Source organism: Sinocyclocheilus rhinocerous, unplaced genomic scaffold (genome assembly GCF_001515625.1).
Source record: "Sinocyclocheilus rhinocerous isolate Xijiao unplaced genomic scaffold, SAMN03320098_v1.1 scaffold1420, whole genome shotgun sequence".
In the NCBI taxonomy this organism is placed as follows: Eukaryota; Metazoa; Chordata; class Actinopteri; order Cypriniformes; family Cyprinidae; genus Sinocyclocheilus; species Sinocyclocheilus rhinocerous.
In genome coordinates, this window is record NW_015666537.1 from 722,773 (window position 1) to 738,420 (window position 15,648).

General features: G+C 36.9%; 1 pseudogene; it reads left to right on the plus strand.

Annotated features, from left to right (window-relative positions):
• The first annotated feature begins 557 nt into the window (after window positions 1-557).
• On the plus strand, window positions 558-15,114 carry LOC107732552 (uncharacterized; annotated as a pseudogene).
• The last annotated feature ends 534 nt before the right edge of the window (window positions 15,115-15,648 follow it).

Below are 15,648 nucleotides of genomic sequence, written 5' to 3' on the forward strand. Positions count from 1 at the left end.
AAAAAAAAGGGAAAATTGTTATGGCAAAATTGTTAAAATTGCTACGGCAACCGTTTAGAGCAGCCAAGATCTGTAGGGGTTAGTTCACCCAAAAATGAAACTTAGCTAATAAATTACTCACCCTCAAGTCATCCTAGGTGTATATGACTTTCTTCTTTCAGACAAATCCAGTCGGAGTTATATTAAAAATTGTCTTTGATCTTTCAAGCTGTTTCATGGCACTCAGCGGGTGTTGCATTGCTTCAGTCCAAAAGAAGTTAAATAAAAATCGCCCATCCATAAAAAAAGTGTCTCACACGGCTCCGGGGGGTGAACAAAGGCCTTCTGTAGCGAATCGATGCGTTTTTGTAAGAAAAATATCCATATTCAAAACGTAATAATCACTTTAATGATGCTTGCGCCAACAGTTGTATACAGAAGCAGTTCCAGGTGGATGACATATGAGGTCGTCTTTGCGCATGCGCCGCTCAGGAGTGACGCACGGGGAAGTGCAGGGGAGATCAAAACAAAACAACGGTCACTTATTAGAAGTACAAAAGGAGGATTTGTAAAGAAGAATGTCGGAGAATTTCGATGTGCGATAATCTCTTTGGTAAGGCAGGATTTGAACTTAATTTCACCACACGATCTTTCTAACTCTTCAGATATGCTGTGTCAAACCAGCTGAGGACAGGATTTTTTGGACAAGATGCCTGTGTCCAAACCGACGAGTCAAAGCTGCCAAATATAAAGATACTCGCTGCCAAAACTGCAGAGCTTATGAAGGTGTGTATCTGCTACCACTAGATAAATAGTCCCTTATCATGGTCAGCTTAGTCCGTTCATAAAACGCTTTTTTAAATACTTTTTTTAACTACAAAAATAGGAAGTAGTCTGTCAGCTATCAATCAATCTGCAGCTGTCTTTATAAATGCAAGTTTGTCTTGCCTTAAAAAAAGGCCCACAGAAAGCTGCTACTTTGTCAGTGCATTTCGCTAGATGTGCTCAGTGAATTCATTCATGCTGCTGGCTTTTCATCTTATTAGTTCAAGATTCTTCTAACTTTAGCTCTGAGTGGCCTCACTGTGGGCTGTCTAGGTCACCTGCTGAGAGGGCATATGATGGCTTTGTGGTGAAGAACAGTGCCTTCACAAGGAATCCTCTAGCCTGCAGAGTTAAACATATTGATTAGCAGTCTTGCAGCCGAATAAATGCTTTACTAAATGCATGTTCTAGTTCCGTAACTCACAAAAATTAATTTATTTGTAGTTGGGAAGGAAATATAACCTTGCATTGAAAAAGCAAGAAAGACAAATAGAAAAAATACTTACTGAATGGAGCAAGTTTTTGTTTATGTTATCATTTATTTATTTGGCAGATGCTTTTATCCAAAGCAACTTACAATCTTTGATAAGTTGGATATACACGGTATAAACCATAACCTTGGTGTTAACACCATTCGGTGTTAAATATTCTTTAATGTTTTTTAAAATATTTGATTGACACTGGACATTGGAAAGAAACTGAAAACAATACGTTTGCAGTATGAGACCCAACTGCAGGATGAATCTGATGCCCTTTATGCAAGTATGAATGACAAAATCAAGAATTTGGAGAACTGCCACAAAGAGGTCTGTATACAATGCTGCTTTTATTATAAGCAATACGTGTAATCATGTTTCTACTTAATATCTGTTTTATTTTAAGAAATTGTCTGTTCTTCGAAAAAGCTATAAGCAGCAGCTCTCAGATGCTATGCAGGATTAATGAATTTGTAATATCAACTAACATATTGCAAAAAATAGGTTTGTTTTTGATTTGATATAATTTACAAAGATTCACAATGAATCTTTTAATATGAAATCTTTACAAGAATAAAGAAGAGACGGATCTGGTTTCTGATGTTACTGATGGAAGAGTAAAGGACCTTCTGAATGAGCTACAGGAGAAGAACTTGAAGATTGAGCGTATGGTTGAACAGCTAAAGAAATATGAGGTACACAAAACTTGTGTACAATAATCAGTTTAATTTAAATATAGGCCCGTATGTATGTAAATACTATGCAAAGAAGCATTGAAGAAGGACCAGTAAGCAAAAAAAGGGATACATACAGAATGTTGTGAAAATTTGCAGAATATTTGTAATACATACACTATTGTTGAGAAGGTTGGGGCTGATACAATGTTTTTGAAAGAAGTCTCTTATGCCCACCAAGGCTGCAATTATTTGATCAAAAATACAGTAAAAACAGTAATATTGTGAAATGTAATTACAATAAAAATAACAGTTTTCTATTTTAATGTATTTTAAAATGTAATTTATTCCAAAGCTGAATTTTCAGCAGCCATTACTCCAGTCACATGGTCTAACATGCTGATTTGGTGCTTAAGAAACATTACTTATTATTATCAATGTTGGAAACTGCTTAATAATTTTGTGGAAGCCATGATACATTTTTTCATGATTCTTTGATGAATACTTATTGATATAAATATTTTATAAGATTATACATCTAATGTGTCCTTGCTGAATAAAATAAATTATTGCAATTGCATTTATTTTGTGCGCATATATATATTTATGTACAGTATTTTTTGTGCTTTTTTTTTAATGGCAGCCTTTACGCTGAAGCATTGTTTGGCCAGTAGTGCATTTATCTTTAATGATGTCAATATGATTCTTGATTGCTTAAATGTCATCCAGCTTGTGTTGTTATTGACCAGCAGGATGGTAATTATTGTTTAGTGGCCTGCTCTATTATGGCCTGAAGTGCACTTGGTAGTGGCCCGGACCCCATGGCTGTACACTAATAAGCAGGTACTTGCTTTCCACAAAGTGAAATCAATTGCTCACCTTTATGCCCTTGCGAAAGGGGTTTACATGTAACATGAATGAGCTATCAGGTGCCGATAAGTGAGGTGTCTATTATTGCCCTTTTTAATAGGCTGCCCCTCTCACTCTGCCTGCTAGAGTTATCTCTCACCCTTAGTGTCTGAGCTCTGTCCAAGCAAAACGGCTGCTTGTGTAGGCAGATGGCCGGGAGAACAGCCATACAAAACCTGCCACTCAAAGTGTAACAAATGAGTGCAACCCGGCGGAGTTCAAGCTTTGTTCATTGTGCTAATGAGAACTCTCACGCCCACAGGAGAGATGCATGGCTAATCACCTGTAGTTCTGTTACTGCAGCAGATGGTGGAGCCAGAGTTAAAGGTTGGGGTGTTCAAACAGGTCAGGAAGATGTTCCTTAGAGTATAAATTTTACATTTACATTTAATCATTTAGCAAATGAGGAGAACAATAGAAGCAATCAGACCAACAAGAGAGCAACAGTATGTAGCGAATCAGCTCATGGGGAAATATGAATAATTAATCATAACTAGACAAGTGATGTGACAAAGTCTAGCACAGTACACATAGCAAGTTTTTTTTTTTAAATAAATGAGTAAAAACAAATAGATAAGTGCTAGTATTAATTGGTCAGGTGCTGACCAAAAAAAAGTGTCTTTTTTTGAAAATGGGTAAAGACTCAAATTGAGATCCAGGAAAAGGTCAGTGAGAGTGATTTTGTGCCTCTTTGGAATGGCACCACGAGGCATTGTTCACTTGCCTAGTGTTACACAACACTGCAAAAAGACTACAAGTAACTGTCAGCTACAGTGGCGCAGATGGTAGAGCACAAACCGATTGTTTTTTGACGCGACAGACCCAAGTTCGATTCCGCCTTCTGCCGAACTCGTTCTTCTCGCTTTTCACATCCCGTATCACATCGGAAAGGCATATATTTTCAATAAAAATGAAGGAAATTATCGAAAAGTGGAAAATAACGTGTGGATATTGGTTAAGGTTAGGGCTAGTTGTAGGGGCGGCATCCATTTAATAATTTTTAAATAAAAATTATAATTTACACTCTGTTCACTTGCAGAACGCAAGCTTCTGGAGGGCCCATAAGTCTGAACAAGTATGGCAAGCTGTTTTGACTTTTATTCATTCTCAGGATATGAATTCTTGATATCAACAATTCAATTTTTACTAGTTAAAATGTTAATTCCTGATATCAGGAATTAGATTTCTACTAGTAACAATTGTTATTTTTGATATCAGCAATTACATTTCCACTAGTAACAATGTTAATTCTTGATATCAACAATGACATCATCACTCGCAGAAATTGAATTTTTGATATCAGCAATTACATTTCTACTAGTAAAAAATATTAAATTAACATTTTAACTAGTAAAAATTGAATGGTTGATATCAAGAATTCATATCCTGAGAATGAATAAAAGTCAAAACGGCTTGCCATAGAACAAGTGAGTTTAGGTATGTTGGTAAAGAGCCAGTGGTACCAAACATCAGTACCTTGAATTTGATGCGAGCAGCTATTGCCAGCCAGTGCAAACTGATGAAGAGAGGTGTAATGTGGGCTTTCTTTCTTTTTGAGGAGGAAAAATTAGGTTCAGTATCTATGAACAAATAATAAATTGATACTGTTTCTTCCTAGAAGATGACAATGAAACAAGGAGGGAAGGCTGCAGGGTGGGTGATGTTTGGGCTGAGGTAACCACCCTGCATGGAGTCATATTTCTGTCATGCTGGATGCACCGATGCCCATTCCTATAAGTGATAGATTAATCCTGCTCCATGACATGTACATCATTATCATCTGACCGTCACACTTGGGGAGTCACATTCATAACATATGGCTCTTTATTCTGGGATTAAATCTATAGTAAACAATCATGAACCATATGCAAGATGTCATAAATCAGAGCATTTCATTTATTATGTGTGACTAAAATGATGCTGTGATTTACAATCTCAAGATACAAAAGCTGGGATGGTACCCTTTTGTACCGTTTTTACCCCTAAAAGGTGTATATTAGTACCTTAAATGTACATATTAGTACCATTTGTCACTGCCCAAGTGACAGCATTTTTACCTTTTTTTCCTTTTATGTTGTTAAGGCTCATTCGAAATCATACCAAACGTGACGAAAAAGCAAAACCGCCAAACATCAGATAAACTTATAGCAATCAAAACCTCTTTATGATTGCAATTTACTTTCTTTGTGAATGAGTGAGAGAGAGACAGAGTGAATAAAGTGGAAAAAAGAAAAGCCTTTGAACGCCTGCATAATCGTAAGTGTGACAGGCATGCAAAAGCCCAGTTAATGTTCGGGGCATGAATGGCTGCTGCAGTACAAAGTAGAGGGCCAACTGCGTGGATATCACAGGAACCTGATGGGCTCCATGCGGCTCCCAGTCTGCAAACTTCAGCGCGCTGACATGTGATGTGATCCTGGTGACACTGGCAGCGCTGCTACTGAGGGACAGCACAAAGGCAACAAGCCCCCCCCGGGAAACTGTGCTCCCTGCAACCCCCCTGGGGCTGCTCAGCCATCCTCAAATCGGCCCCCTCATGGCCTGGCTCTGCCGAGCTTGTTAGAAAGCAGAGCCCAGACTGTGGGTGGATAGGCCCCAGTTGCCTTCCTTGACTTCCAGAATAAATTGACCTGAATGACAGGGGCACACAAACAGTATGATGTGTATTAATCCTGTCAATAAAAATGTCCCCATGAATTATTGGCTTTGTATGTAATGTACTGCCGTCTTTCTTCCGGGCAAGAAGAAAAGGGCAAAAGAGAGAAGAGGGAAAAAAAAGAGATCGCCCTCTTCTAAATGTGTTTGCTTTTTTTGTTTCTCGCTTTTTATTATTCAGGGGGAAATGGAAGGAGGCAGAAAGTTGTACGATTGCTTTGTGCCTGAATGGCACTCATATTTGCCACGCAGCTTGAGCGGCATGGCTTTTGTTTTGCGCTGTAAAGGGAAAGTTAAAAAGGACTTGTGTCATTTTTCAGATCGGCTCCGAGGGAGCGGAGGATCCCGAGAAAAGCAGACTGAAGTCAGAGAATGAAAAGCTAAAAGATAACATTGACTCGTTGCACGTCGAGCTGGAAGAGCAGAGACTGGGTAACATGTCACATTTAAATTTTTTTTTTTTTTTTGGATAAACCACTCACAAAAAAGTGTGCTTAAGTTTTCTTTCTATGGTTTTTGGGACAAAAACAAACATTTGTCACGAATGCTTGTTTTGGAAACATAGACTGATTCTCTTATCTTTCCCGGTGTGTGAGGTAGCATTCAGAGCGCAATGTTTGAGGACACTTGTCAGACCACAGCTATCATCTCACACTCTGTGGGAGTCTGTGAGGAGAAAGCAAACACAAGACAGGTGTATTCTCAAGGGTCAGGCCTTTATCTTTCATAGTGTTTGACATTCATTCATTGCTTATGTAACTTTGGTAACCGCCTGAATATTTTACGCCACTGCTTTTTGTGATTACGCATGAAAACATCGATTTTTTAAATGCTCCAAAACAACATATCATCCATTTCATTGGAACATAAACTCCTTTTATGTGTCCCCATTCAAAATGGGAAGAACCTTCTGCTAAAACGTTTTGCATTGGCTGTGACTAAAGATAAGAGCTGTCCAGGTCTTAAGTCTATATGGAAATAAAAGCACTTGGGCAATAACACACACTTGGCCCTTGAACTTAGTGGTTTGTGTTTGGTCAGTGCATGTGAGTGGACGTGTCAAAAGCAATGCATCAGGTCAGAAGCTTGTCAGGACCCTGAGCCAGAACAGGTCACGCAGGCCAGGACTTGGCTTCAGTCCACTGACCCAAGATGCAAAAGATGAACAAAGACAAGTGGATGTCCTCTCGTTGTGCTCCCTGCATCAGCATATCATGAATATTACACTGGGTCTTTTTTTGTGTGTGTGTGTTCTCAAATGTTCTCTCTTTCTTCTGCCCGTAACTCTGGATTTGGCACAGTTAAAATCAGAGGCTGACAACAGCAAAAAAGCCATTCAAAAGGTATTATATAGTACACAAATAAAGTCAGAAACATCCTTATATGCTCATTGCATTGTTTTATTTAAAACACTTTCATTTCCATTTATTGCAGCTGACAGGTGAACACGAGCAACTGAAAATGCAATTAAACCTTGAAAGAGAAAGTGGCAAAGAAAAGGTGAGGTTTTTTACATTTGTTAAAGGATTATTTCAACTTAAACTTATTTATATAGCACCATTAAACACTACAATTGTTGACTAATGTGGTGTACAATAAGTCCAAAGATAGTCAACAGAAACATACAACATTTAGTTCACTTCCAGAATAAAAATTTCCTGATAATTTACTCACCCCCATGTCATCCAAGATCTTCATGTCTTTCTTCCTTCAGTCGCAAAGAAATTAAGGTTTTTAAGGAAAACATTCCAGGATTTTTCTCCATATAATGGACTTAAATGGTGGCCAACGGTTCGAAGGTCTAAACTGCAGTTTCAATGCAGTTTAAAGGGCTCTACACAAGCCCAGCCAAGGAATAGGGGTCTTATCTAGTGTAATGATCTGTCATTTTCTTAAAAAAATAAAAATTTATATACTTTTAAACCACAAATGCACGTTTTGCACAAGCTTCGCAACGCGCATCCGCAAATTCACGCATTACGTAATCACGTTGGAAAGGTCACGCGCGGTTAGCTCTTCATTTTTGTGTACTCCGGTTCAAAAAGGTAGGGTAGGGTGAAAAACTCCATCTCATTTTCTCCTCCAACTTCAAATTCCTTGGCTGGGATCGTGTAGAGCCCTTTGAAGCTGCATTGAAACTGCAATTTGGACCTTCAGCCTATTGACCACCATTGAAGTCCATTTTATGGAGAACAATCCTGGAGTGTTTTCCGCAAAAACCTTAATTTCTTTGCGACTGAAGAAAGAAAGACATGAACATCTTGGATGACATGGGGGTGAGTAAATTATCAGGAAATTTTTATTCTGCAAAGTGAACTAATCTTTTAACTCAATAACCAGCATTTGTGGCATAATGATGATTGCCACAAAATTCATTTCAGTTTGTCCATTGTTTTCTTTTAAAACTACATATAGTACACACACAATGGAAGAAAATGGGGCCAATCGGTAAACATTAAAAAGTTGCAAAAAAATAAAAAATTTTTAATTGATTTTACACTGTAAAAAAGATTGTAAATAAAACAAAGATGTTTCACAAGAAAATATTTCATTTTTTCTACTTCTAAATGTCACATTTAATTCAATGTGTAATTTGCAGTTTCTAATTGTTTGTGAAATTTACTAGCAATTTCTGAGTGAACCAATTTCTAAAAAAGAAAATAGTTTACTAACATTTTCTGTGTAAAGTTTATATTATATAATTATTATTTAATTATTATAATTAATTATTATTATTATTATTTATATTTTACGACTTTGTTGCCATGCACATTCAATAGGTTTTAGCAGAACAAGTGCTTTTATAAATTATAAGCTTCACATTTTTGCTATTAAATCTTCAAATAATTGGCCTCATTCACTTCCATTACATATACTGGTTTTCCTGTTTCTCCCAGGAAATAATTCTCCTTACCAGGAATGGTTACTGTGTGACATCTAAGATAAATAGGGCAGCATACAGTATGTGAGGTTTACAGCCTAGACAATGTTGTCCCTCATAATTTTGCAGGTTTTACTCGTGTGTTAGCTCTGTGAGAAGAGAGAAGCATGCCAGCGGAGCAAATTACCATGAATTAAATACTCTGCAGCAACTGGTGCATGAGGGAGAACTAAATTATTTTATGATATGTGATCAAGCACAGCTGACGATATGAAGCACTGAGCTGACATTGTAGCATGTTGATATTGGTAAAACATTTGGTGAATGGACGTGGTGCAGCGTTTTTGACATGCATTGATATGGCATTGTTTATTTAGTGTTTTATCTTTTGTGCAGTAAAGATGAAGTGTGTGTGAAGTAGCACTGTGTGGTGTTAAGATTGGGGCCATGCCAGAGTTTATATTATTGCACTACAGTAAGAAACCATGTGGTCAGAGTGCTTTGTTGTGCATTTTGAATGTGCTCTAAATTGGACTGCTGCCTTGTATTCATAAGTCATGTCAGCCAATCGCTGTATTTTACCATCAAAACCTTTAAATACAATATTAATTCATTTAAATATTTAAAAACTCAGAATCTTTCATTTACATATTTAAACAGTTTTACAGACAAAATGTATTCAAGCACTGGGTATCAAGTATTATTTTGCACAGCGTCTGCGGTTGATTGCGAGGAACAATATGCACCAAGTTTGCCACACAATGGCTGGAATTAAAATATGAACACAGAGGACAACGTAAAAAGAGTGTGAAAGACTCTATGGTACTCAGCCATTGAATTCGGCCACACAGAATCTAGAAGGTTAAAAGTCTCCCTCTGGCCTTGCAGGGTTGCTGGGAGACAAGCAGCAAGGGTCCTGTCAAAGCTGGCATAATTTACCCTGCAATCAAACACTCATATTAGAACAGCTCTTCAGCAGAGTAAAGAAAACTATGCATACAGATGTTTATTATTGTCACTTCTTGCTTGTTAGTTAGTTAGTATACTTAGGTTTATATTTCTGCAGTACAGCTAAAGCAAATGCACATAAAAATAATTTTTGTTTCAAAAAAATCTATTACAAGAGCATACTTATCATAGGTAAAAATGCATTTTTTTCTTAAAATATAGAAGAAATATATAAAATGCTAATATGTATCTCTCTCTCTCTCTCTCTCACACACACACACACACACACACACACATATATATATATATTAAATTTATTACAATTAATAAATTATGTTCTGCAATGCACATTTTTAAATTTAAATAAAGAAGTTTTTTTCTATGAATGTTTTCAATATGTATTGAATATATTCATATTATGCTCATATGCATAATTTAATATACAGATATGCTGTATGATACAGTTTTTAGTTACTTATGTTGCATTCATTGGAATTAAAAAACTTTAAATTGCTTTAAATCATTTATTTATTTGGTACATACATGGTAAATTGCTAGAAAGCTTACTACTGAAAATTATTTTTTTTCATTTTTTTTAATATATTTTTTTATAAAGAAGACATTCTTTAATTGTAATATTTTTGTATGATTTAATATTTAGATTTTTTTAAAAATATTTTCTTTCTTTGTTTTTCTTTCTTTGTTTTATTTATTTGTTTTTTAAAAGTGTTTTATAATAGAGGCATATTATTTTCAGATCAGTAATGTTCTTCCGGCTCTTCACATAATACTGAGTGGACACACAACCTGGTAGGGCCAGGAAAGAGACTAATGGAGCAGGTGGTGGCCAAACACACTCCATGTAGAAGCCCTGGTTAAAACCACTAATGAAGACCTCCTTAATGTTGTTTGAGCCACCGGGAGAAAAGGATTATCCATATTTAGTGTAGCAGTTTAGACTGGCCTCTTTTCAGTCTTGCACCCTTTGTTGAGCCGCCCCTTTGTGCAGTGACTGACAAACTCAATGTTAAGGTCTAGCATGGTGGCTATGCATAAAAATGTAAAGTGAAAAAATGACGTTTTGAAAAAACGATGTTTTTCTCCACTTTATTTTGGTGACTTTGATCAATGGAGCAGAAAATGTGTTTCTATAGCCAGAAGGCTACAGGAAAGACCTATAATGAGAGGCTGAAGCCCAGGCCAGAGTGGAGTGTGAAGCTCAGCTGGGTGTAAGCTTCGCCTCTGTGAAAAGACACCCAAATGAACCACCAAACTGCACTTGTCAACAGCACTATTGGCTGACCACTTCTGAAGTTTTAACCTAGTTGTAAATACTCCTAAATATCCAAGAATCTTTTGGATGGTTGCAAATAAGCAAACAACATGAAGTCTCGCCTACTGTCCACTCTCATTTGTGATTTAAAAAAAAAAATTATCCTTTGCAGATAAAACAGTTAAAAGAGGAAATGGAGAAAGAAACTGCCTGCATTGAAGCCTCACGGATGAAGGAGGTGAGTATGAGACCCAGCTGAATGCATGCTCAGATATGGCACGGACTTGATGTGAGTCCAATCTGTCTCAGGATGTTTGGAGGTCTTGAACCCTTGACCAGTGGACGGTCTCTCCATTACCCCAGACATCAATGTCCTAAAGCAAAGACAGAGGATAAGGTGCACACGCAGTGTCTAAGTCATATCGATTTTAGCCATGAGTCTGCGGTTAAAATTCAACCCGTACCAACAGTGAAACACATTCATTAACAGCCCTGAGTGATGGATGGCAGCTCCCCTCTCCCTTCTTCAAGTGCAGATCTTTTTCTTTTCCATTGAAAACACATCTAATATGCTTTTACTGTCACAAATATTAATTATAACCTTGCTAACTCAAGGAAATTCACAATCAAGCTATTTATGTTTATGTACACTACCGTTCTAAAGTTTAGGGTCAGTAAGATTTTTTTTAAAAGGAATAATGACGTTTTATTTGTTAATGTTTTTCTCACCGATGACTCTGTCAACATGGTGACCGCATAGAGGCGGCGAGGAGGCAGCCAGTGTGAATCCCAAGCCTCAGCGCCTAGCAGAGGGTGGAATGTGGCATGCAGCTGACACAACACAGTGACAGGCTGGTACATACCTTTCAAAAGTTTAAGGTCAGTGAGATTTTTTTTTGAAAGAAATTCCATAAGGATGCATTTAATTGATCAAAGGTGATAGGAAAGAAATATATATAAATATATATATGTATATATATATATATATATACATATATAAAATTAAAAAAATGTGGCATGCAGCTGACACAACACAGTGACAGGCTGGAGTGGGTGATGGGGTACAGCTGAATAGAAGTGGACAATGAGCCCGGTTTAAAGTCCACTTCATAAAGGGCACCCTTACAATGAGCTTGGCCACTGTAGTGGCTAGTTATTATGGAAATGTGTGGAACTCTTATCTTTTTTTATAACGCCCAAGTCTCGATCTTAAATGGCATGTGCCTGGCCCTCTATAGACAGTGACTCAAACTTACATACAATCCACAAATAGTTTGATTTATTGACCTTAGCAAACAATAGATCTATATATGTGGTCTGTGCTTGAATGGTTAGAAGCACTATCTTTCAAAATCATGTCATTTAATAAAAAATGTCTTACCCAAATACATATAACGTTCAAAAATCTAGGGTCAGTAATCATTTTTTTTTGAGAAATTAATACTTTTATTCAATAAGAATGTATTAAATTGATCAAAAGTAACATTGAAGCCATTTATAATGTTACAAAATATTTATATTTCTGTAATATAAAAAAAAATAATACAAATAAAAAAATGCTGTTTTTTGAACTTTCTATTCATCAAAGAATCCTGATAAAAATGTATCACAGTTTCCAAAAAAACATTAAGCAGCTGTTTTGAACATTGATAATAATAAGACATGTTTCTTGAGCACCAAATCAGCATATTAGAATAATTTCTGAAGTTTCATGTGACACTGAAGCCTGGAGTAATGATTGCTGAAAATTCAGCTTTGCCATCAAGGGAATAAGTTACATTTTAAAATATATTAAAATTTAAAACAGCTGTCTTATATTGCATAAATCTTTCACAATAATACTCTTCTTCATTAAGATACTTCATACAATACAAGACACTTCTTTAAAAAAAACATTACAAAAATCTTACTGACCCCAAACTTTTGAGTGGTAGTGTACATGGGATGTATCAAAACGTTTTGCAAGGTTGTTCTTCGGTTGAATGTTCTCTTAATTAATTATTTTGTCTAAACTGTAAATGTGCATCCTGCATCCATCAAACTAGTAAGGAAACAGACTGAAGTGTAGCATGCCTTCATTAGTGTCTGTTCTCAGTGTAGAGTACTTCAGAGGCCGTACACAACTCACTATCACAAATCAACACCTACTCCTTTTTGCACACAATGGGTCTTTGAACAATCTGGCAAGGAAACTTTCTCTCTCCCATTCTTTGTTTTCTTTGGTTGGGATGAAAGAAAAAGGGTAGACTGACATCCTTTCTGTGTTGGGTTAGACTAACAACACACTCTGCACCCACTCTTACTAAGAGAAACTTAAAAAGGGACTCCCACATTCTGTTAGGCCTTTTTGGGGGAACACGGGTGGAAAAGTGGATGTCCGAGCTGACCTGAGCTGACCTGACCTTCACACTGCTCTGAATGTACGCACTCAATCAGCCAACACGACATTCCACAAAGCTGTGTCAGGCCTTGATTGGACATGCCACACAAAGTGGACATTTTGTGTTAAAATTACCCTTTGTGAGCGACGGATTGATATAATGACACACAGAATATGGCCGTCCATTTAAATCTCCACTGAGGTGGACAGTCACATTAAACTTATTGAGAGATTCAGTGATTTAAGGGTTAAACGTGTTGTTTTAAACCTGCTTTACATGTTCTTTCTTCTGTGAAACACAAAATATGACATTTTTATGAATTATTATTAAGGAACAAAATTGGACCTTTTATTGTATTGGCAAAAAAAGACAGTGAGACATTCGTCAAGATATCTTCTTTTGTGTTTCATAGGAAAAAAGTAAAGGTTTTTAATGAAATGAGGGTGAGTAAATGATGGCAGAATTGGGTGAAGTAGCCCTTTAAGATGTACAGTAATGAAAACACAGAGAAACGAAAGTAACATTTTATTTGTACTCCTTTTATTTGGAGATACAAATCCTATACAGTAATGCATCATTGTCATTTTAGGATGGATTTGTGATTCTCCTGTTGTCAGAAAGCTGCCATTGAAAAGAAGCTTGAGAAGCAGAAGCCAGCAGAACCTACAACCATGGAGTTACCCTTCACTTTGTTGAAGTAGAAGTACATGCATGCATAAACTGATCTGAATTTCAGCTTTATTTTTCCTTCAGCTTGTTGGGGATACAGCGTTGGTTCCAAAAATAAAAGAACTTAGAAAGACTGAAGCAATGCAGAAAAAGGAGATTGAAAGGTATAATAACATTTTGAAAGAGGTCAGTCCTACAGTACTTGTTCTTTCCACTGCCCTCTCTTATTGTTTCTTAATGTTTTCAGGCTCAGTAAGCAGTTGTGCATGTCCAATCAGGTGTGGGAAAAGAAGTTTGAGATTTTAAGACAGAGGTACACCGCAAAGTTTTGTTACTTTAAATATTGCTTCATTTGACTCCATGAGCTTTTCTACATCGACTATTTCTCTCTTGCGTTTCCATGCCATCAAGGATGAGATGTTCTTACGGCAGACGTTTCAGTGGCAGGAAGCCATTCTGCACAACGCTTCAGTCAGCTTTGCGGTCAGTAGCTTCTCTGAGAGTGCTGCAGTTTTGTCCACTTTAAATGAATATGCTCTTCCATGATATTTACACCAAAACATGTCTTTTTCTTCATCAAAGCCGAACTTACCACACTGAAAGAGGGCAGGAGCTTTAATCATGTAACCCTTAATGAAATCTGCACCTGTGGCCTGTCCCGCATCTAAAGAAGAGCATTTGAAATAGGTAATCTTTTGCAACATTATAAATGTCGTTACTGTCACTTCTGATCAATTTAATGTGTCCTTGCTCAATAAAAGTATTCATTTTATTTTGAAAAATCTCTTACTGACCTGGATCTTTTGAACGATAGTGTACATACAATAAATGTGTGAGCTTCTACTTCACTATAAATTTGGGGTGGGGGGTTGTCCCAAGAAGTGAGCTAAATCTGACAATTCCTCCGTTTGGGGACATATGGGCATGACAAATTTGAAAATAAATATAGTAAATATATATTGTGAATTGTCTGTATTACTATAACTAACTAACTATAAAACAACGGTATTTTTGCATTTAGATTAGCCAAGTAAATGTGTGTGTTTGTGTACAGCTGTAACTATACTTGTATGGACCAAAAACAATATAGTGAAATATGTTGAAAACTGACTTACGATATGAGACATTTAAAGTGGTCCTCATAACTAACAAGGTTTATATAATGTTTTCATGATGTCAACCGATTTGTGAGGCTTTAGGTTTAGCATTTGGGTTGGAGTTTAGCAAATATCATGACCTCTGTATACAAACAATTGCATCTGTGAGATGTGAAAATTGGAGATATTTTAGATGTCTTTTTCTGTAGATGGATGCTCCTTGCTCACCACGGCAGAAGAATCCAGCAGATGGTACTTTTAAAAGGTTGTGCTATAGCAATATGGCTCCTTTGGTAAGGAACCTTCCAACTGACAGCTGTTCTAGTTTTGGTGTTATGGACTTGTAGCTTAAAAGTTCCTCTGCTGTAAGCCACGTATATGTGCTGCATGGAGGCCAGCAGAAGATGAGCAGTGTTTTGGACGTCAGCCTACAGAGTGAGAGAGGGGCAGATGCTCTCCCTGGATTAGGTTAGTGCATGACCACCTGAAAGAGATAACAACACAGACCAGTAACTAAAACATCTAATTTAAGTTGATTACAGTTGTAGAATAGCATTAACACCTGTCCTCATATTGACCACATCAAAAAAGATGTTCAAAGATATTGATTTAACCAAACATGTCCATCACTCTGAAAGGCTGCCTTGTGCACTATTATCATATTAGCAGTGACACATGAGGAGTAGGAATGAGAAATGGAGAGAGTTGTCTTGCCTCAGCTACTTTTTAATCTCTCTTTTGCCTATTATTGACTTTCTGATGATTGGGATCTAGGTTAATGAGCTTAGCAGGGATGACTTGGCCAGATAACTGAAAGACTTAATACCCTCTGTCAATATGGAAGCGCTCAGACACGAATATCTGATGCACAGAAGCTAACT